The sequence below is a fragment of the Procambarus clarkii genome, chromosome 50 (assembly GCF_040958095.1).
Source record: "Procambarus clarkii isolate CNS0578487 chromosome 50, FALCON_Pclarkii_2.0, whole genome shotgun sequence".
NCBI classification, from domain to species: domain Eukaryota; kingdom Metazoa; phylum Arthropoda; class Malacostraca; order Decapoda; family Cambaridae; genus Procambarus; species Procambarus clarkii.
The window spans coordinates 32678545-32702315 of NC_091199.1; positions in this window are offsets into that span (position 1 = coordinate 32678545).

Sequence of the window (23771 nt, forward strand, 5' to 3'; positions counted from 1 at the left end):
TAGCTCTTCTGAGTTCTTTCAGATTCAAAGGTTGGTCTAGTTAGTCAGGTAAGGCTAAAGCATCGTCTATTGTTTTCCACCATGCTGCTTGAAGTCTTAGTTGGTGAGTCAAAGTTGCTTGAGAAATTAGAGTGGAACTGGATCTTAAAGCAAATATTATTAGCAAATATATTGCTTATCTTTCTGCTTCTTGACCTGGATGAACATGATGGGGGCGGAGCAGGAGGCAAATTTCCAACAGAAGGTGTGAGACAATAGTAGGTGTAATAATTTTGCTGCCGTGATCTGTGCGACTGTTGTTGCCTTGTGGAGTAGTGCTCTGTTTTCTCAAGTTGTTCGAGGTCCTGTTGTTTAGACTAGAAGCAAATGATGCTCTAGACTGTTGCTGATTCTTATTTTCATATATTTGGACTGGCCGAGAAGTTATCAATTGGCTTTCAACTGAGGATCTGGTAATTTGTTTTCGTGGATTTGTGGCTTCAGGTGGCTGGGTAGATCCAAAAGCCTGGATTCTTTTGACTCTTTCTGGACATCGTTTATTCCAGGCGTGATGTTTATGCACGCAGTTTGGGCATTTTGCATATATCAGTGTTGTGTAGCTCGTTGCATATACATCACCGTTCCAGGCCTCTGGTGGCGTCTTTATTATGGCCGAAGCGCTGACGTCTTTAACAGAACAAGGGCTCTGGATTGAATTGCCTTAGCCAGAATTGTCCGTAGATACCAACATTCAGAGCTGATGAAAGATTCTTTAATTAAATTAATTAATTGATGTAAGCACCTGTCTAGTTTCTACATTGTCGTGCTTGCACCTCTGCGCTCTTATGACATTGATGTATTCTAAGAAACTATTTGGATTTAGTTTAACCGGGAAATGTTGTACTGTCATTTTTGAGACTTTATCCTCTGGTTTTAGTCCAACTACTTTTTCCGTATTCCTGAGGTTGGCAATTATGTAGGGTTAGCTGTGCAGGTGTTGAGGTTGGGAGTGTCTTAAGGTTGGCCAGGTGTTGAGGTTGGGAGTGTCTTAAGGTTGGCCAGGTGTTGAGGTTGGGAGTGTCTTAAGGTTGGCCAGGTGTTGAGGTTGGGAGTGTCTTAAGGTTGGCCAGGTGTTGAGGTTGGGAGTGTCTTAAGGTTGGCCAGGTGTTGAGGTTGGGAGTGTCTTAAGGTTGGCCAGGTGTTGAGGTTGGGAGTGTCTTAAGGTTGGCCAGGTGTTGAGGTTGGGAGTGTCTTAAGGTTGGCCAGGTGTTGAGGTTGGGAGTGTCTTAAGGTTGGCCAGGTGTTGAGGTTGGGAGTGTCTTAAGGTTGGCCAGGTGTTGAGGTTGGCAGTGTCTTAAGGTTGGCCAGGTGTTGAGGTTGGGAGTGTCTTAAGGTTGGCCAGGTGTTGAGGTTGGGAGTGTCTTAAGGTTGGCCAGGTGTTGAGGTTGGGAGTGTCTTAAGGTTGGCCAGGTGTTGAGGTTGGGAGTGTCTTAAGGTTGGCCAGGTGTTGAGGTTGGGAGTGTCTTAAGGTTGGCCAGGTGTTGAGGTTGGGAGTGTCTTAAGGTTGGCCAGGTGTTGAGGTTGGGAGTGTCTTAAGGTTGGCCAGGTGTTGAGGTTGGGAGTGTCTTAAGGTTGGCCAGGTGTTGAGGTTGGGAGTGTCTTAAGGTTGGCCAGGTGTTGAGGTTGGGAGTGTCTTAAGGTTGGCCAGGTGTTGAGGTTGGGAGTGTCTTAAGGTTGGCCAGGTGTTGAGGTAGGGAGTGTCTTAAGGTTGGCCAGGTGTTGAGTTTGGGAGTGTCTTAAGGTTGGCCAGGTGTTGAGGTTGGGAGTGTCTTAAGGTTGGCCAGGTGTTGAGGTTGGGAGTGTCTTAAGGTTGGCCAGGTGTTGAGGTTGGGAGTGTCTTAAGGTTGGCCAGGTGTTGAGGTTGGGAGTGTCTTAAGGTTGGCCAGGTGTTGAGGTTGGGAGTGTCTTAAGGTTGGCCAGGTGTTGAGGTTGGGAGTGTCTTAAGGTTGGCCAGGTGTTGAGGTTGGGAGTGTCTTAAGGTTGGCCAGGTGTTGAGGTTGGGAGTGTCTTAAGGTTGGCCAGGTGTTGAGGTTGGGAGTGTCTTAAGGTTGGCCAGGTGTTGAGGTAGGGAGTGTCTTAAGGTTGGCCAGGTGTTGAGGTTGGGAGTGTCTTAAGGTTGGCCAGGTGTTGAGGTTGGGAGTGTCTTAAGGTTGGCCAGGTGTTGAGGTTGGGAGTGTCTTAAGGTTGGCCAGGTGTTGAGGTTGGGAGTGTCTTAAGGTTGGCCAGGTGTTGAGGTTATGAGTGTCTTAAGGTTGGCCAGGTGTTGAGGTTGGGAGTGTCTTAAGGTTGGCCAGGTGTTGAGGTTGGGAGTGTCTTAAGGTTGGCCAGGTGTTGAGGTTGGGAGTGTCTTAAGGTTGGCCAGGTGTTGAGGTTGGGAGTGTCTTAAGGTTGGCCAGGTGTTGAGGTTGGGAGTGTCTTAAGGTTGGCCAGGTGTTGAGGTTGGGAGTGTCTTAAGGTTGGCCAGGTGTTGAGGTTGGGAGTGTCTTAAGGTTGGCCAGGTGTTGAGGTTGGGAGTGTCTTAAGGTTGGCCAGGTGTTGAGGTTGGGAGTGTCTTAAGGTTGGCCAGGTGTTGAGGTTGGGAGTGTCTTAAGGTTGGCCAGGTGTTGAGGTTGGGAGTGTCTTAAGGTTGGCCAGGTGTTGAGGTTGGGAGTGTCTTAAGGTTGGCCAGGTGTTGAGGTTGGGAGTGTCTTAAGGTTGGCCAGGTGTTGAGGTTGGGAGTGTCTTAAGGTTGGCCAGGTGTTGAGGTTGGGAGTGTCTTAAGGTTGGCCAGGTGTTGAGGTTGGGAGTGTCTTAAGGTTGGCCAGGTGTTGAGGTTGGGAGTGTCTTAAGGTTGGCCAGGTGTTGAGGTTGGGAAGTGTCTTAAGGTTGGCCAGGTGTTGAGGTTGGGAGTGTCTTAAGGTTGGCCAGGTGTTGAGGTTGGGAGTGTCTTAAGGTTGGCCAGGTGTTGAGGTTGGGAGTGTCTTAAGGTTGGCCAGGTGTTGAGGTTGGGAGTGTCTTAAGGTTGGCCAGGTGTTGAGGTTGGGAGTGTCTTAAGGTTGGCCAGGTGTTGAGGTTGGGAGTGTCTTAAGGTTGGCCAGGTGTTGAGGTTGGGAGTGTCTTAAGGTTGGCCAGGTGTTGAGGTTGGGAGTGTCTTAAGGTTGGCCAGGTGTTGAGGTTGGGAGTGTCTTAAGGTTGGCCAGGTGTTGAGGTTGGGAGTGTCTTAAGGTGGCCAGGTGTTGAGGTTGGGAGTGTCTTAAGGTTGGCCAGGTGTTGAGGTTGGGAGTGTCTTAAGGTTGGCCAGGTGTTGAGGTTGGGAGTGTCTTAAGGTTGGCCAGGTGTTGAGGTTGGGAGTGTCTTAAGGTTGGCCAGGTGTTGAGGTTGGGAGTGTCTTAAGGTTGGCCAGGTGTTGAGGTTGGGAGTGTCTTAAGGTTGGCCAGGTGTTGAGGTTGGGAGTGTCTTAAGGTTGGCCAGGTGTTGAGGTTGGGAGTGTCTTAAGGTTGGCCAGGTGTTGAGGTTGGGAGTGTCTTAAGGTTGGCCAGGTGTTGAGGTTGGGAGTGTCTTAAGGTTGGCCAGGTGTTGAGGTTGGGAGTGTCTTAAGGTTGGCCAGGTGTTGAGGTTGGGAGTGTCTTAAGGTTGGCCAGGTGTTGAGGTTGGGAGTGTCTTAAGGTTGGCCAGGTGTTGAGGTTGGGAGTGTCTTAAGGTTGGCCAGGTGTTGAGGTTGGGAGTGTCTTAGGTTGGCCAGGTGTTGAGGTTGGGAGTGTCTTAAGGTTGGCCAGGTGTTGAGGTTGGGAGTGTCTTAAGGTTGGCCAGGTGTTGAGGTTGGGAGTGTCTTAAGGTTGGCCAGGTGTTGAGGTTGGGAGTGTCTTAAGGTTGGCCAGGTGTTGAGGTTGGGAGTGTCTTAAGGTTGGCCAGGTGTTGAGGTTGGGAGTGTCTTAAGGGTTGGCCAGGTGTTGAGGTTGGGAGTGTCTTAAGGTTGGCCAGGTGTTGAGGTTGGGAGTGTCTTAAGGTTGGCCAGGTGTTGAGGTTGGGAGTGTCTTAAGGTTGGCCAGGTGTTGAGGTTGGGAGTGTCTTAAGGTTGGCCAGGTGTTGAGGTTGGGAGTGTCTTAAGGTTGGCCAGGTGTTGAGGTTGGGAGTGTCTTAAGGTTGGCCAGGTGTTGAGGTTGGGAGTGTCTTAAGGTTGGCCAGGTGTTGAGGTTGGGAGTGTCTTAAGGTTGGCCAGGTGTTGAGGTTGGGAGTGTCTTAAGGTTGGCCAGGTGTTGAGGTTGGGAGTGTCTTAAGGTTGGCCAGGTGTTGAGGTTGGGAGTGTGTTAAGGTTGGCCAGGTGTTGAGGTTGGGAGTGTCTTAAGGTTGGCCAGGTGTTGAGGTTGGGAGTGTGTTAAGGTTGGCCAGGTGTTGAGGTTGGGAGTGTCTTAAAGTTGGCCAGGTGTTGAGGTTGGGAGTGTGTTAAGGTTGGCCAGGTGTTGAGGTTGGGAGTGTGTTAAGGTTGGCCAGGTGTTGAGGTTGGGGAGTGTGTTAAGGTTATTCGGTGTTTGAGGTTGGGAGTGTCTTAAGGTTATTCAGGTGTTGAGGTTGGGAGTGTCTTAAGGTTGGCCAGGTGTTAAGGTAGAGAGTGTGTTAAGGTTTGCAGGTGTTAAGGTTGGGAGTGTGTTAAGGTTTTGCAGGTGTTAAGGTTGGGAGTGTGTTAAGGTTGGCCAGGTGTTGAGGTTGGGAGTGTGTTAAGGTTGGCCAGGTGTTGAGGTTGGGAGTGTGTTAAGGTTATTCAGGTGTTGAGGGTTGGGAGTGTCTTAAGGTTATTCAGGTGTTGAGGTTGGGAGTGTCTTAAGGTTGGCCAGGTGTTGAGGTTGGGAGTGTGTTAAGGTTTTGCAGGTGTTAAGGTTGGGAGTGTGTGAAGGTTGCGCAGGTGTTGAAGTAGGGTCTGTACCCATCTATTTGTACTCACCTATTTGTGCTTGCGAGGGTTGAGCTCTGGCTCTTTGGTCCCACCTCCCAACTGTCAATCAACTGGTGTACAGGTTCCTGAGCCTATTGGGCTCTATCATATCTACACTTGAAACTGTGTAAGGAGTCTGCCTCCACCACATCACTTCCCAATCCAATCCATTTGTCAACCACTCTGACACTAAAAACGTTCTTTCTAATATCTCTGTGGCTCACTTGGGCACTCAATATCCACCTGTGTCCCCTAGTGCGTGTGCCCCTTGTGTTAAATAGCATATCCTTATCAACCCTATCAATTCCTTTGAGATTCTTGTATGTGGTGATCATGTCCCCCCTAACTCTTCTGTCTTCCAGCGACATGAGGTTTAGTTCCCGTAGTCTCTCCTCGTAGCTCATACCTCTCAGCTCGGGTACTACTCTGGTGGCAAACCTTTGAACCTTTTCCAGTTTAGTCTTATGTTTGACTAAATATGGACTCCATATCAGAGCTGCATTCTCCAGTATTAGTCTGACATATATGGTATACAAAGTTCCGAATGTTTCCTTCACAAGTTTCTAAATGCGGTTCTTATGTTGGCCAACCAGGCATATGCCGCTGATGTTATGCTCTTGATATTGGCTTCAGGGGACAGGTCTGCCGTGATATATGCTACGAACCTGTTATCTCATTTAAATGAATAACTGATTCGTAACGTTTATTAGAGTAGTAAGTAGTATATATATTATATTTTAGAGGAAATAATGATAGTAGTGTGATTATTTTAACTATTATTGTTGTTTTGTGAGAGTATTATTATGTGTCTTGGATGATTAGCGTATTCATGTTGGATATGTGAGGGAGCGCACGAGCGCCAGGCAAGGAGTCAAGTGGTACTTTTGAGGTCACGCTAGGCTTGACCGAATGCTGTGGGATTAAGATACCAACCTTGTCGTTGAGTGAGGGGTATGAGTATGTTGTTGGCTGTTCCTTGACCCCCAAGCTGTGTTTGTGCGAGTGGGAGTCATCAGTATAATGTATGGATGATTTGCCGGCTTGCTAAATATGTTTTTGCATTCCGTGTATTAACTAGTATTGGTGATTTACCAGTTACTAAGGGGAAGAGTGTAAGTCATCTCCCCACATGTTGTACATGCGGTCTGCTGCCAAGTTTGGGCATGTTAGTTCCTGTACTTTTGTATATGTCAGTATTTCAGTTGTAGGCTTACATTATGGAATCTATGTTACTTATACCTTTCACCTTTGAGGGTAAATTAAGTTAGTAGTCGTGTGTAACAGTCATGCTACACTCAGTCTTGTGTCCAGGTGGCAGCAGTCAGAGCCAGGGGAGGCCTACCACCTCAAGTCTGTGTGGAGCCCTAGAGTTAGATACTATGTTGTTAATTAGTACTACTTCATTTACTTAGATGTTGGGCCAGTAATAATCAGCTGATTTTGCTTTACCGTTTCTAAGTAAATGAAGGTTAGCCTTGCAAAGATAGCTTACCAAGGAATTAATTAGGCCTAGGGCGTTCGAACAAATTTGCCTGAATGCAGGCTGCAGGCAGGCAGCTGCGCGAGTGTTTTGAGCCAGATGTGACGCTGGAGCTGTTGATGGGAGACGAGGACTGGTGATTCTCAGGGCATGGCACATTAAGGTTAAGTACGGTTACGGTCTTTTTGTTAGTAGAACATTAGTGAAGTTTTGCCATTGTTTTAAGCATTTCCCGGCTGAGTGGGAATTTTCATTAATTGTGTTTTGCTTAGAGAGCCAAGTGCACGAGCTTATTTTATTATAATATGTAGTCTGGAAGAATTATACTGGAGAAATTTTGTCACGAGTTTTTTCTACCCCCGTTTCCGTGCCACAGTATAGAGTTTGGGATTTTTTCATTTGGGTGACTAACTATTCTCGAGCCTTAATCGAACCAGGTCATAACAATATCAACCCCCAAGTCTTTCTCTCTGACTCTTGAAGAATTTCATCTCCCAAATGATACCTTGTATCTGGCCTCCTGCTCCCTACACCAATCTTAATTACATTACATTTGCTTGGGTTAAACTCTAACAGCCATTTGTTCAACTATTCCTTCAGTTTGTCTAGGTCTTCTTGAAGCCTCAAGCAGTCCTCCTCTGTCTTAATCTTTCTCATAATTTTGGCATCGTCATCAGCAAACATTGAGAGGAATGCGTTTATACCTTCCAGGAGATCATTTACGAATATCAGAAACGGGATAGGACCGAGCCCTGTGGGACTCCACTGGTGACTTCACGTCAATCTGCAGTCTCACCCCTCACTGTAACTCTCTGCTTCCTATTGTTTAGGTACTCCCTTATCCACTGGAGCACCTTACCATGCACTCCTGCCTGTCTCTCCAGCTCCTTACCTCTCCAGGCAGGGAGCGAGTTAAGGTTGTGTAGGTCTTAAAGTTGTGCAGGTGTTCAGATTAGGAGTGTGTTCAGGTTGTGCAGGTGTTGAGTTCGGGAGTGTGTAAAGATTGGGCAGGTGTTCAGGTTGGGAGTATGTTAAGGATTTTCAGGTGTTAAGGTTGTGCAGGTGTTGAGGAAGGGAGCGTGTTAAGGTTGTTTATGTGTTAAAGTAAGGAGTGTGTACCATACGTAAATATGGTTTGCATATGTTAAAATTGTGCATGTGTTCAGATTAGGAGCGTATGAAGGTTGTGCAGGTGTTGGGGTAGGTAGTATGTTAAGGATTTGCAGGTGTTAAGGTTGTGCAGGTGTTGAGTTTGGGAGTGTGTTAAGGTTGTGCAGGTGTTGAGTTTGGGAGTGTGTTAAGGTTGTGCAGGTGTTGAGTTTGGGAGTGTGTTAAGGTTGTGCAGGTGTTGAGTTTGGGAGTGTGTTAAGGTTGTGCAGGTGTTGAGTTTGGGAGTGTGTTAAGGTTGTGCAGGTGTTGAGTTTGGGAGTGTGTTAAGGTTGTGCAGGTGTTGAGTTTGGGAGTGTGTTAAGGTTGTGCAGGTGTTGAGTTTGGGAGTGGAGTGTGTTAAGGCCTAGAGTGTTAAGAGTGTGTTGAAGTAGGGATTGTTTTACAATCACTTCTACAAGCTCGGCTGGTGTGTAGGGCAGCTGGGGGAGGAGGTGCTGGAGCTGTTGACCATGGTCACTGGTGTGTAGGGCAGCTAGGGAGGAGGTGCTGGAGCTGTTGACCATGGTCACTGGTGTGTAGGGCAGCTGGGGGAGGAGGTGCTGGTGGTGTTGACCATGGTCACTGGTGTGTAGGGCAGCTAGGGAGGAGGTGCTGGAGCTGTTGACCATGGTCACTGGTGTGTAGGGCAGCTGGGGGAGGAGGTGCTGGTGCTGTTGACCATGGTCACTGGTGTGTAGGGCAGCTAGGGAGGAGGTGCTGGTGCTGTTGACCATGGTCACTGGTGTGTAGGGCAGCTGGGGAGGTGGTGCTGGTGCTGTTGACCATGGTCACTAGTGTGTAGGGCAGCTGGGGGAGGAGGTGCTGGTGCTGTTGACTATGGTCACTGGTGTGTTGGGCAGCTGGGGGAGGAGGTGCTGGTGCTGTTGACCATGGTCACTGGTGTGTAGGGCAGCTGGGGGAGGTGGTGCTGGTGCTGTTGACCATGGTCACTGGTGTGTAGGGCAGCTGGGGGAGGAGGTGCTGGTGCTGTTGACCATGGTCACTGGTGTGTAGGGAGCTGGGGAGGTGGTGCTGGTGCTGTTGACCATGGTCACTGGTGTGTAGGGCAGCTGAGGGAGGAGGTGCTGGTGCTGTTGACCATGGTCACTGGTGTGTAGGGCAGCTGGGGGAGGAGGTGCTGGTGCTGTTGACCATGGTCACTGGTGCGTAGGGCAGCTGGGGGAGGTGGTGCTGGTGCTGTTGACCATGGTCACTGGTGTGTAGGGCAGCTAGGGTGGTGCTGGTGCTGTTGACCATGGTCACTGGTGTGTAGGGCAGCTAGGGTGGTGCTGGTGCTGTTGACCATGGTCACTGGTGTGTAGGGCAGCTGGGGGAGGAGGTGCTGGTGCTGTTGACCATGGTCACTGGTGTGTAGGGCAGCTGGGGGAGGAGGTGCTGGTGCTGTTGACCATGGTCACTGGTGTGTAGGGCAGCTAGGGTGGTGCTGGTGCTGTTGACCATGGTCACTGGTGTGTAGGGCAGCTAGGGAGGAGATGCTGGTGCTGTTGACCATGGTCACTGGTGTGTAGGGCAGCTAGGGAGGAGGTGCTGGTGGTGTTGACCATGGTCACTGGTGTGTAGGGCAGCTAGGGAGGAGGTGCTGGTGCTGTTGACCATGGTCACTGGTGTGTAGGGCAGCTAGGGAGGAGGTGCTGGTGGTGTTGACCATGGTCACTGGTGTGTAGGGCAGCTAGGGAGGTGGTGCTGGTGGTGTTGACCATGGTCACTGGTGTGTAGGGCAGCTAGGGAGGAGGTGCTGGTGCTGTTGACCATGGTCACTGGTGTGTAGGGCAGCTAGGGAGGAGGTGCTGGTGGTGTTGACCATGGTCACTGGTGTGTAGGGCAGCTAGGGAGGTGGTGCTGGTGGTGTTGACCATGGTCACTGGTGTGTAGGGCAGCTACGGAGGAGGTGCTGGTGCTGTTGACCATGGTCACTGGTGTGTAGGGCAGCTAGGGAGGAGGTGCTGGTGGTGTTGACCATGGTCACTGGTGTGTAGGGCAGCTAGGGAGGTGGTGCTGGTGGTGTTGACCATGGTCACTGGTGTGTAGGGCAGCTAGGGAGGAGGGGCTGGTGGTGTTGACCATGGTTACTGGTGTGTAGGGCAGCTAGGGAGGAGGAGCTGGTGGTGTTGACCATGGTCACTGGTGTGTAGGGCAGCTAGGGAGGAGGAGCTGGTGCTGATGACCATGGTCACTGGTGTGTAGGGCAGCTAGGGAGGAGGTGCTGGTGGTGTTGACCATGGTCACTGGTGTGTAGGGCAGCTAGGGAGGAGGAGCTGGTGCTGTTGACCATGGTCACTGGTGTGTAGGGCAGCTAGGGAGGAGGAGCTGGTGCTGTTGACCATGGTCACTGGTGTGTAGGGCAGCTAGGGAGGAGGAGCTGGTGCTGTTGACCATGGTCACTGGTGTGTAGGGCAGCTGGGGAGGAGGTGCTGGTGCTGTTGACCATGGTCACTGGTTTGTAGGGCAGCTAGGGAGGAGGTGCTGGTGCTGTTGACCATGGTCACTGGTGTGTAGGTGTTATGATCTCAGGCAGCCGAAAAACGAGTCTTCCCTTTGAGAATTATTCTATCAGGCATGACCTGACTTGGAGGTCGGAATTATACTGACATGAAGATCCGTACATAAAATAATTGGGTAAATTTTACAGAGAGTTTAAGAATATGGGCAGTGAATAATAAAATAGATAAATGACTGGTTATGAGATGTGGATAATTTGCTGGAGGCGTGAGGCTCGCTTCTGGTGGGCTCTGACCGCACTTGAGTACCAGACATCGTCAGGGGAAGGTGCGCTCCATTTGAGCTCCCGTTGGAGATGATCCCCTGTTGGATATACATTCAAGAGAAAGGAAGGGTGCAGACGTTCCAGCTGTGGAATCGAGCTGGGAACGTGAGGTCTCAAGTCCTGGACGACAAAGAGAGATTGTTAAGCCACCCAGAGACATTATCGTGGGCTGTGGGAGCGCCCTGAGCAGACTCGGTCAGAGGGAGAGCGCCCTCGACTAGACAATCTGTGGTAAATACAATTTTAAGCCAGTTTATAGTGATTACTTGTAGTTGGTTGTGTGCCCAGCGACAGTAGCGAATGTTTATTGATAAGTTAGACATGTTTTGGTAAGGCAGAAGGCCTAAAACAAGAGTGAAGATGGAGGAACGTCCTGGAGGACGCAGTGACGTCCGTCTCCTCTGAGCGCTGGTAGATGACTGAGGGAGCCCAGCTCCTGGCTGGTAGCTGCCTCGAGGACCGCCGAGCAAGGCGGAGCATGGACCAGCCCAAACGGGGAAGTCCGCTCTCACAGTATGTAGTGAGCAGATAGATGTTGGATGCAAACATATTGTGTGGATTATTTCGTCTTTGTGTTTATAAGGAAACGTTTTATTGGCGTGTCAATGGGTTGCAGGTTTGTCTTTGGAAGAAGTTGCTGAGAACTTCGAAGCCAGCACAGAGGGAGTAGTTGATGAGACTCCAAGGTAGTGGAAAGCACTGAGCTCTGTGGGAGAGCAGCCATACAGTGAGGAAGAGAACCTCAAGCTGTGAGAAGAGGAGTAGTGGAATGAAGTTTCACAAGTTTTTGTGATACCAGTGGTGAAGCACCATTGTTGATCAAGGAAGACTTCATGTTGTAGTAGCCAGGAGAGCTGTGGAGGACCCTAGTAGAAGTGTTGAAGCGCCATAGTTGCTCAAGGAAGACTTCATGGTGTAGCAGCCTGGAAGAGCTGCGAAGGATCCTGGTAGATAAGCCCGGAAGAACCTGAAGATGTCAGGGTAGTGAGCTTCCAGATGTGGATGGGAAGTTCTAGTTGATTACTTGTAGGGAGTTGGTAGAGTGTTTGGTTGTCATTAGCGTGCAAGACGCAGTGAAAGGTGAGTGATTGTTTGCCATTTTTGTGCCAAGGAGTACTTATACTGAAATATAGGGTTACAGTCGTAAGCCGGATTACCTACAGAGACATACATATGTGTTCTAGGACATATACAACAATGATCAATCGATCACCCTATATCAAGGAACATTTATACTAACATTTATGTTATTTCAGTCATACGCTGATTCTCCTTGCACATGCTTACAGATATATATTCTCTTGCTGATAGTGCAACATTGTGTTATAAGACTTGACCTACTTGAGGAGGTTGCTAGCACTAGGTGGTGAATCAGGAGATAGGATGCCACTTGATAAGCAGATGATAGAGTTCTGATGGTGTTGGAGTGCAACCTGACTGAAATAGTATAGAGTGTAGGATTCATTATTATTATTATTATTATATGTGTGTTTGTACTGTGTATGTGCTTTGTCCAGTAAATGTATTTAAATTTGCTGGAGTTTGCTCTTGTCCTAGTGAGGCTTCCCAGGAAGTAGGAAAGAAGGAGAGAGAGAGAAACAACCAAGAACCACCACTGTGGACAGGGTAGAATGTAATACTAATAAGTCAAAGGGGATTGAGGAGATCATATCACATAAGGAGAGAGTGGGGAGTCACAGCGGCTCGAGTGCGTGTGTGCACGTGACAACGAGGCTAAGTATTGGAGCCGCATCCCCAAAACGTGTGACGTTGAGCCCCTCTCCAAGAGCCAGAAGTGCCCAGGGTGATCTCTTGGTAAAGTATAAGCACTCTACCGAGTTTTGGGTTGGGTTGTCCATAGAGAAGGATCAACGACAACACCACCCAACCCATAATAATAAATTGGGGGCCTGTCTGGGAGAGTGAACTGACACACCCACACCCTGTCCAGGAGTGGATTGGTACACCCCTTGTTGAAATAGATTAACTGTGTGACCGCAGGTGTATATTCTCTCTCTTGGGAAGACTCACTGGACAAGATGGATAAGGTGCAGGCATTTGTGGAGTCAGGCAAGCCTGAGGACTTGGAAGGTTACACCAGGGATCAGTTAAAACAAATAACAGAACAATGTGGCATTAGGTTGAAAGCATCTAAAATAGCTGGGATGAAGGATGAGATCCTGAGGCAGTTAAGAGCAAAGAGTGAAGCGGCAGAACAAGGAGCCCAGAAAGAAGCTGAAAGTGGAAAGTAGGATGATGGGCAGGATGAAGTGAGATCCCAAGGATCGAGTAGGAGCAGTAAGAGTAGCCGCAGTAGCAGGAACAGGAGTCTGGAAAGGTTCCAGTTAGAGCTTCAGATGCAGCAACAACGAAAGGACAAGGAGAGCCAGTTCCAGTTGGAAAGATGAAATTAGAACTTGTTACGGCGATAATAAGACACAACCGGGTTCTTTTCTGATGGTATTAGTTTTTGGGTATCCGGCCCCAAGTTAGTAGAGGCTTTCAAGGGGTGAGCTCCGTAATGCAAGTAAAATATACAGGGGAGGTACATTAAATACACAAAATTATAACTTTTCTTTATATATATTATTTTCCCGCCACCATATATAAATTCAAAGTCACAAACGGGAACTATTACTACACAATATATCTCTTCGTCTCCCTCTGAAGACGCTGAACACTTGGCGACGCTCACTCTGTGTAGTCGTGCCTGGTTTCCTATTCCGTGGCCCAGAACCCACGATGAATCTACCCTGGCCACAGACCAGCCAAATCAGAATCTCACTGGGTGCCCCGTCGTGAAGGCCCACAACCACAGTCCAACCTGTAGCTGGCAGGTACCAATCAGCCTCGCTGTTAGGCCATTTCACGACGAATACTAGGGTGCGAGCCCTAGGCAGGAGCCTCGTGTTACTCACAGGTTACTCTCCTCGGTCGGCACCGCAGTGGGTTGTCTCTTCCACCAGCCAACCCTGGGTACGGCGAATCCCGTCACTGCCACTCCTCAGGCAGACAATTGAACACTCAGCAGTGCTCGTCCGGGGGCGGCTCACAGCTTCTACAAAGCAGACTGGTGAAGAGACCTTGGCTGCCTTGGGTAGACTGATTCATCGTACATCACAGCCGTTCTAGGTTGACTCTGTGAAAGCAGACACGTCATCAGTACTGGGACACTACATGGGAACCACTAGGAAACATCACTTACTAGCTTAGACACAAACGTCCACCTTTTCGCTCCATAGATGGCATTCACTGTCTAAACGCCACCTCACCAGAGGTCAGCAGCGGCTACTTCACGAGCTGACTAGGACAGGAATCCAGCACCTATTGCCGGCATATCCCGTCATCACTAGATGGCGTTGTCCATGTTGTGGGGGTTTTCGGGAGCGGACTCACAGATGGCGTTGTCGTCACTGCTCCGTGTTACGACGGTAGACTTGGGTTCGTAACAAAACTCCAGATGAAAAATGAAGCCGAGAAGGAAAATGAGAAAACCAGACTGGAAGTAGAAAAAGAGAAACCCAGACTGGAGGTAGAAAAAGAGAGAGCAAGACTAGAGGTCGAGAAAGAAAAAGCCCAAGTCGAAAAAGAAAAAGCCCAGGTCGAAAAAGACAAAGAGAGAACAAAACAAATACAGATAGAAGCGAATAGAACCTTGGCTGAACAAAGGATCGAACATGGGTTGCCAGAGAGCACCACCCAGGTATCACACCCACCAGATAATAAGGTTAGGGAAAAGGACATTCCCCTGTTTGTGCCCGAAGAGGCAGAGAGCTTCTTCGAGCATTTTGAAAAAGTAGCCAGTATCAAAGAGTGGCCACAGGAGGAATAGGCCCAACTGGTCCAGTTAAGATTGACCGGTGCAGCCAGGGAGGCATACACCCAATTGTGACTTGAAGAGTGCCAGGATTATGCCACAGTAAAGAGCAGCATACTGCGCTCGTTTCAGCTAACCCCAGAAGCTTATAGGAAGCGCTTCAGAGAGATGGTGAAAGTTGGAGCATGTACTTTTGCTGAGACAGCAAGGGATCTTGAAAGACGATTCCAGAAATGGATTGAGGCTGCCGGAGTTAGATCTTACGCTGACCTGAAGCAATTGATGGTCATGGAAAAGTTCTTAGAAATGATGCATCCTGAAACAAAGTTCAAGATCCAAGAAGCGGGGGTAAAGGAGGTGAAAGATGCCGCAGATAGGGCAGATATGATTACTGAAGCATACAGGAGCTTGAGGGAGAACAGAGTGAGAAGCGAGGCGAGACGCAGCAATAGCAGACCCGGTGGAGTCTGGGGAGGAAAAGGTTTTGGGGAACAGACGAGCAGACCTGCTAATTTTAAGCCCCAGGAAGGAAAGTTGCTGAGTCTGCCTGCTGGAGGTAAGCAGGAAAATAAAAATGTGCAGAGGAGACAAGAGTCCAGTGATGCTCCACAGAGTACGAGTAGTACGCCTGGCCTAAGGAACTCCAATACGAGTGGGCAGAGTCAGGGCCACTCGGGGGCATATAGGAGAAATTTATCCCAAGTGAGGTGCTACAAATGCAACAGATCGGGTCACATGATGCGCGATTGTCGGCAGGGCAGGAGAGTCGTGACCCTGACCACGTGTGATCCCCGGAAGAAGTACGTTGATGCACAACAAGACAAACCACAGAGGGTAGATTTGATGAACGAGCGGTATAGGCTGTTCATTAAAAAAGGTTGGGTCAGCATAGAGGGTCAACCCGAGGTGGAGGTTAGTATCCTCAGGGATACTGGAGCCAATCAGAGTTTGATTCTGAGGCCTAATCGGAAACGATCGACTGTTAGCTGGCAGTAGGAGGGTCAAGGTACATGGAATGTTGTCTAAGAGTGACATACCCATGTGTGCTGTCCAGTTGAAGTTAGATTATTTGTCGGCAGAGGTGATGTTGGGAGTGTGCCCCAGCATACCTGTTCCAGGAGTTCAAGTGATACTGGGGAACGACTTGTGTGGGTCCAAGGTGTTGCCAGAGCTGATAGTAAAAGCTGTGCCGGAGGAGTACCGGAAGGACCACAGTACAAGTGGAACACCGGACTAGGTAGATCTAGCCAGCATCCTCGAAGATGAAACAGAGGACAATCAAGTCATTGTATACCCGGCCTGTGTTGTGACAGAGTCAAAAGTAGCCGCCGAGATCGACACTGAAGATGATATGGCAGTGTCGACTCCACTAAGGGAGGAGGTCAACATGGGCATTTCTGGGCTGTTCGGTGAAGATCCAGCTCAGAAGAATGAGGATTCGAGGAGACAGGAAGTGAAGATGACCCTACCTAAAAGGTTCAGCGTGAACCGAGCGGACCTGATTAGGGCTCAGAAAGAGGAGTCTGTAGATCTAATCAGGGAGGCAAAAGAGGGGAAACTCATGTCCGGAGTCCCCCCGTGTATTACTACTTGGACGATGACGTACTAATGAGGAAGTGGCGATCGGACAAAGCCGGCACAGATAAGGTATGGTTGGAGAAGCACCAAGTGTTAGTGCCGAAGGAGTTTAGGGCGGCAGTGTTAAAACTAGCCCACTCTGTAGATATGGCAGGGCACTTAGGGGTGAAGAAGACCTTAAATAAGGTGCAGGAGCACTTCTACTGGCCGAACGTGTGGAAGGATGTAAGGAAATATTGTTGGACATGTTTGGCATGCCAATGAGTGGGTAAGCCGGCTCCGGGTATACCGAAGGCACATTTAAAGCCCATACCGGCATTTGGCGAGCCTTTTGAGAGTCTTGAAGACTGTGTAGGTCCGTTGCGAAGGACCAGAAGAGGCCACGAGTATTTACTGACCATAATGTGCACAGTCACCCGTTTCCCCGAAGCGATCCCCCTGAGAAGAGTGACGTCGAGAGCTGTTCGGGATAGACTACAGAACTACATTGCGTGGCTAGGCATGCCCAAGGTTATCCAGACGGACCAGGAGAGTGTCTTCCAGTCGAAGTTGTTTAGGGAAACTGTGATAGGATGGACGGTAGAGCAAGTGCGCTCGTCACCATATCACCCTCAGTCGCATGGAGCATTGGAACGTTTTCATGGAACGCTAAAGAGCTTGTTGAGGATATACTGTGCTGAGGAAAGGAGTAGTTGGGACGAGGCATTACCATCCGTGTTGTTCGCCATCAGGGATGCGGTAGTAGAATCACTCGGATTCACCCCATTTCAACTGGTGTACGGACACTCCGTGAGGAGCCCAGTGGGTGCGCTGAAGGAGCAGCTCACCATGGATAGGCCTAAGGTGGACGTGGGACAATATGTGAAAACTTTTAGAGAGCGACTCTCTAGGGCCAGAGATTTGGCCAAAGAAAATTTGAGAACGTCCCAGGCAGAGATGGTAAGGTACCACGACAGGAAGGCGAAGGGCAGGAGATTTCAAGAAGGAGATCAGGTGTTAGTCCTACTGCCGGTGAAAGGAAGTATATACGAGTCGAGATTTTGTGGACCATATACCATCCAAAAGGCGCTAGGGGATGTGAATTATGTAATACACATGCCCGATCGTCCGAGGAAGTCACAGGTTTGCCACATGAACATGATAAAGAAGTACTATGACAGAAATAAGCCTCTAGGCGAAGAGCAGATGAAAACCCCATTGCAGGCGACTGTGCTTTGTGTGGGAGACGGCAAAGGAATAGAAGAGGAGAACTGTAAGTTAGAGAGGGCCGATGGCGCGAAGATATCGAATACGGAAAGCCTAGCCAAGATAGGTGAGCGTCAGGGTCATTTGGAGGATGACCAACGCCAAGAACTAGTGAAGATCCTCCAAAGGAATAAGTCGTTATTTACGGACGTGCCCAGAAGACACTGTGGAACGGTGCACGAAGCAAATGTAGGGAGTGCTGACCCCATCAAGCAGCACCCTTACAGAGTTAACCCGGAGAAAGCAGCGGCGATGAGAGCAGAAGTAAAGTATGTGCTAGACAACGACTTGGCAGAGGTTAGCGACAGTGACTGGAGTTCGCATTGCCTCCTCGTGAGGAAGAGTGATGGCACATACCGGTTCTGCACCGATTACAGGAAAGTAAATGCAGTCACCGTCGCTGACTCGTTCCCGATACCACGCGTAGATGATTGCATAGATCGGATTGGGAGTGCACGGTATGTCTCGAAAACAGACCTGCTGAAGGGATACTACCAGATTCCCCTGTCTGAGGAGGCCAAGAAGATCTCAGCTTTTTTGACACCCGACGGCTTGTACCAATAAAAAGTGGTGCCGTTCGGAATGAAGAATAGTGGTAGTTGTTTCCAACGAGTAATGAATCAGGTATTACAAGGCGCGACCGGATGTGCAGTGTACATCGATGATATTGTAGTGTTCGCTGATTGCTGGAAGGATCATGTGGATCGACTTTTAGATTTGTTCGATCGATTGGAGAAGGCCAACATGACGATCAACTTAGCAAAAAGCGAGTTCCGGAGAAACCGCCTGGAGTACCTTGGATATATAGTAGGGCAAGGCGAGGTTGCTCCGGTAAGAACAAAGGCCTAGACTAGGAGGCCATTGACAACTTCCCGGTGCCCAGGAGTAAGAAAGAATTGTTGAGATACCTCGGTATGATTGGATATTACCGGAGGTTCTGCCGAAATTTCTCCACCATAGCCGCTCCTATGACGAGGTTGCTATCAACGAGCAAGAAGTGGGAGTGGAATGGAACAGCACAAGAATCGTTTGAAAAGACCAAAAGACTGTTGACTGAGGCGGCTGTACTAGTGTCGCCAGATTTTTGAGCGCCGTTTACGTTATTTGTAGATGCCAGTGATATAGGGGCCGGAGCTGTACTGACGCAGCAGAATGATGAAATTTACCGCCCTGTGTCCTTCTTCTCGAAGAAGTTCGTTAAGCACCAGAGGTCGTACAGTATGGTCGAGAAAGAGACTTTGGCTCTGGTGACGCATTGAAACATTTTGAAGTGTATGTGAGTGGAGGAGAACACCCAGTGACGGTCTATACAGACCATAATCCCCTAGTTTTTCCTGAGAAAAATGAAGCATGCGAACCAGAGGTTAACCAGATGATTTTTATTACTCCAAGAGTATGACCTGGTGATAGCGCACATAAGAGGGCGAGACAATGTAGTAGCTGATGCATTATCTCGAGCCTTGCCACTAGAATAATTCTCAAAAACAAGGGGGAGGGAGTGTTATGATCTCAGGCAGCCGAAAAACGAGTTTCCCCTTTGAGAATTATTCTATCAGGCCTGACCTGACTAGGAGGTCGGAGTTATACTGACATGAAGATCCGTACGTAAAATAATTGGGTAAATTTTACAGAGTTTAAGAATATGGACAGTGAATAATAAAATAGATAAATGACTGGTTAAGAGATGTGGATAATTTGCTGGAAGCGTGAGGCTCGCTTCTGGTGGGCTCTGACCGCACTTGAGTACCAGACATCGTGAGGGGAAGCTGCGCTCCATTTGAGCTCCCGTTGGAGAAGATCCCCTGTTGGATATACCTTCAAGAGAAAGGAAGAGTGAAGATGTTCCAGCTGTGGAATCGAGCTGTGAACGTAAGGTCTCAAGTCCTGGATGGCAAAGAGAGTTTGTTAAGGGGGCATATTCATGTAAAATTAAAAGTGGTTCAGTTTGCTTATAAATTTTTTTATGAAATGATTATAGAAAGGGCTGCAGCTGGTCCAGGTTTCATCATCACACCCTAAACAGAAAAGGAGAAGAGAAATAAACAACGAATTATGCAACGAATTTTCAAATAGTTTCAGGGAACACATGTGACAACTAAAATCATTTCTATAACACTCAGATAATAAATTAAGCACATAATAAAGGATTCTAGTGATCAGTTTTATCAAAGAAGTGTTTAGTGCAATAATATAATTTTTCAAAGTTACCCTACTAAAAAAATATGCAATTTATGATATTTATAAAATTTTATAAAATCAACAAATAGACTTTGGACTAAAATGTCTACCAGAGTCTGTAGAAGCACAAACACTACATATAAGGTGTAATTTGCATGTAAATTGATTAATAAATGAAAGCTCTGAAGTACTTTGAAGGTGTAAATTACTTTCCAGAGTAAAATAAAGATCCAAGTTCGGCCACCTGTAGCTGAGCTTGACTTCGACAGATTTCGTTCATAATTGGCACCCTTGCAGATAGGTATCCATTGAGAAAGGTGTGCAAGTTTCATGAAAATCCCTTAATAACAAACGAGAAAAAAAATTTGGCAAAAAAAAAAAAAAAAATAAAAAGGAAAAAAAAAAAATTAAATATAAATATATTGAACATACATATTACAATTATTACAAGAGTTTGTGCTTCTACAGCACATAGTAGACATTTTAGTTGACAGATGTGTTCCCTGAGATTATTTGAGAATGTTGAACATTTGTTGCATAATACGTTGTGTATTTTTTTTCTCCTTTTCTGTTTAGGGTGTGATGGTGAAACTTGGACCAGTTGCAGCCCTTTCTATAACCATTTCATAAAAAAATTATAAGCAAATTGAACAACTTTCAATTTATAACGATTTAGAATGATATGCCCCCTTAAGCCACCCAGAGATATTATCCCGGGCTGTGGGAGAGCCCTGATCAGACTCAGTCAGAGGGAGAGTGCCCTCGACTAGACAATCTGTGGTTAGCACGATTTTAAGCCAGTTTATAGTGATTACTTGTAGTTTGTCGTGTGCCCAGCGACAGTAGCGAATGTTTATTGATACGTTAGACATGTTTTGGTAAGGCAGAAGGCCTAAAATAAGAGAGTGGAGATGGAGGAACGTCCTGGAGGACGCAGTGACGTCCGTCTCCTCTGAGCGCTTGCAGATGACTGAGGGAGCCCAGCTCCTGGCGGGGTAGCTGCCTCAAGGACCGCCGGGAAAAGCGGAGCGTGAACCAGCCCAAATGGGGGAGTCCGCTGTCACAGTATGTAGAGAGCAGATAGATGTTGGATGCAAACATATTGTGTGGATTATTTCGTCTATGTGTTTATAAGGAAACGTTTTATTGGCGTGTCAAAGGGTTGCAGGTTTGTCTTTGGAAGAAGTTGCTGAGAACTTCGAAGCCAGCACAGAGGCAGTAGTTGATGAGACTCCAAGGTAGTGGAAAGGACTAAGCTCTGTGGGAGAGCAGCCATACAGTGAGGAAGAGAACCTCAAGCTGTGAGAAGAGGAGTAGTGGAATGAAGTTTCACAAGTTTTTGAGATACCAGTGGTGAAGCACCATTGATAATCAAGGAAGACTTCATGGTGTAGCAGCCTGGAAGAGCTGCGAAGGATCCTGGTAGATAAGCCCGGAAGAACCTGAAGATGTCAGGGTAGTGAGCTTCCAGATGTGGACGGGAAGTTCTAGTTGATTACTTGTAAGGAGTTGGTAGAGTGTTTGGTTGTCATTAGCGTGCAAACTGCAGTGAAAGGTGAGTGATTGTTTGCCATTTTTGTGCCAAGGAGTACTTATACTGAAGTATAGGGTTACAGTCGTAAGCCGGATTACCTACAGAGACATACATATGTGTTCTAGTACATATATAGGGTGATCGATTGATCATTGTTGTATATCAGGGAACATTTATACTAACATTTATGTTATTGCATTGTTACGCTGATTTTCCTTGCACATGTTTACAGATATATATTCTCTTGCTGATAGTGCAACATTGTGTTATAAGACTTGACCTACTTGAGGAGGTTGCTAGCACTAGGTGGTGAATCAGGAGATAGGATACCACTTGATAAGCAGATGATAGAGTTCTGATGGTGTTGGACTGAAACCTGACTGAAATAGTATAGAGTGTAGGATTCATTATTATTATTATTATATGTGTGTGTGTATCGTGTATGTGCTTTGTCCAGTAAATGTATTTAAATTTGCTGGTGTTTGCTCTTGTCCTAGTGAGGCTTCCCAGGAAGTAGGAAAGAAGGAGAGAGAGAGAAACAACCAAGAACCACCACTGTGGACAGGGTAGAATGTAATACTAATAACTCAAAGGGGATTGAGGAGATCATATCACCTAAGGAGAGAGTGGGGAGTCACAGCGGCTCGAGTGCGTGTGTGCACGTGACAACGAGGCTAAGTATTGGAGCCGCATCCCCTAAACGTGTGACGTTGAGCCCCTCTCCAAGAGCCAGAAGCGCCCAGGGTGATCTCTTGGTAAATTATAAGCACTCTACCGAGTTTTGGGTTGGGTTGTCCATAGAGAAGGATCAACGACAACACCACCCAACCCGTAATAGTAGGGCAGCTAGGGAGGAGGTGCTGGAGCTGTTGACCATGGTCACTGGTGTGTAGGGCAGCTAGGGAGGAGGTGCTGGTGCTGTTGACCATGGTCACTGGTGTGTAGGGCAGCTAGGGAGGAGGTGCTGGAGCTGTTGACCATGGTCACTGGTGTGTAGGGCAGCTAGGGATGAGGTGCTGGAGCTGTTGACCATGGTCACTGGTGTGTAGGGCAGCTAGGGAGGAGGTGCTGGTGGTGTTGACCATGTTCACTGGTGTGTAGGGCAGCTAGGGAGGAGGGGCTGGTGGTGTTGACCATGGTCACTGGTGTGTAGGGCAGCTAGGGAGGAGGGGCTGGTGGTGTTGACCATGGTTACTGGTGTATAGGGCAGCTAGGGAGGTGGTGCTGGTGGTGGTGACCATGGTCACTGGTGTGTAGGGCAGCTAGGGAGGAGGTGCTGGTGCTGTTGACCATGGTCACTGGTGTGTAGGGCAGCTAGGGAGGTGGTGCTGGTGCTGTTGACCATGGTTACTGGTGTGTAGGGCAGCTAGGGAGGAGGTGCTGGTGCTGTTGACCATGGTCACTGGTGTGTAGGGCAGCTAGGGAGGAGGTGCTGGTGCTGTTGACCATGGTCACTGGTGTGTAGGGCAGCTAGGGAGGAGGTGCTGGTGGTGTTGACCATGGTCACTGGTGTGTAGGGCAGCTAGGGAGGTGGTGCTGTTGACCATGGTCACTGGTGTGTAGGGCAGCTAGGGAGGAGGTGCTGGTGGTGTTGACCATGGTCACTGGTGTGTAGGGCAGCTAGGGAGGAGGTGCTGGTGCTGTTGACCATGGTTACTGGTGTGTAGGGCAGCTAGGGAGGTGGTGCTGGTGGTGTTGACCATGGTCACTGGTGTGTAGGGCAGCTAGGGTGGAGGTGCTGGTGGTGTTGACCATGGTCACTGGTGTGTAGGGCAGCTAGGGAGGAGGTGCTGGTGCTGTTGACCATGGTCACTGGTGTGTAGGGCAGCTAGGGAGGAGGTGCTGGTGCTGTTGACCATGGTCACTGGTGTGTAGGGCAGCTAGGGAGGTGGTGCTGGTGCTGTTGACCATGGTCACTGGTGTGTAGGGCAGCTAGGGAGGAGGTGCTGGTGCTGTTGACCATGGTCACTGGTGTGTAGGGCAGCTAGGGAGGAGGTGCTGGTGCTGTTGACCATGGTCACTGGTGTGTAGGGCAGCTAGGGAGGAGGTGCTGGAGCTGTTGACCATGGTCACTGGTGTGTAGGGCAGCTAGGGAGGAGGAGCTGGAGCTGTTGACCATGGTCACTGGTGTGTAGGGCAGCTAGGGAGGAGGTGCTGGAGCTGTTGACCATGGTCACTGGTGTGTAGGGCAGCTAGGGAGGAGGAGCTGGAGCTGTTGACCATGGTCACTGGTGTGTAGGGCAGCTAGGGAGGAGGAGCTGGAGCTGTTGACCATGGTCACTGGTGTGTAGGGCAGCTAGGGAGGAGGTGCTGGAGCTGTTGACCATGGTCACTGGTGTGTAGGGCAGCTAGGGAGGAGGTGCTGGTGGTGTTGACCATGGTCACTGGTGTGTAGGGCAGCTAGGGAGGTGGTGCTGGTGGTGTTGACCATGGTCACTGGTGTGTAGGGCAGCTAGGGAGGAGGTGCTGGTGCTGTTGACCATGGTCACTGGTGTGTAGGGCAGCTAGGGAGGTGCTGGTGCTGTTGACCATGGTCACTGGTGTGTAGGGCAGCTAGGGAGGAGGTGCTGGTGGTGTTGACCATGGTCACTGGTGTGTAGGGCAGCTAGGGAGGTGGTGCTGTTGACCATGGTCACTGGTGTGTAGGGCAGCTAGGGAGGAGGTGCTGGTGGTGTTGACCATGGTCACTGGTGTGTAGGGCAGCTAGGGAGGAGGTGCTGGTGCTGTTGACCATGGTTACTGGTGTGTAGGGCAGCTAGGGAGGTGGTGCTGGTGGTGTTGACCATGGTCACTGGTGTGTAGGGCAGCTAGGGTGGAGGTGCTGGTGGTGTTGACCATGGTCACTGGTGTGTAGGGCAGCTAGGGAGGAGGTGCTGGTGCTGTTGACCATGGTCACTGGTGTGTAGGGCAGCTAGGGAGGAGGTGCTGGTGCTGTTGACCATGGTCACTGGTGTCTAGGGCAGCTAGGGAGGTGGTGCTGGTGCTGTTGACCATGGTCACTGGTGTGTAGGGCAGCTAGGGAGGAGGTGCTGGTGCTGTTGACCATGGTCACTGGTG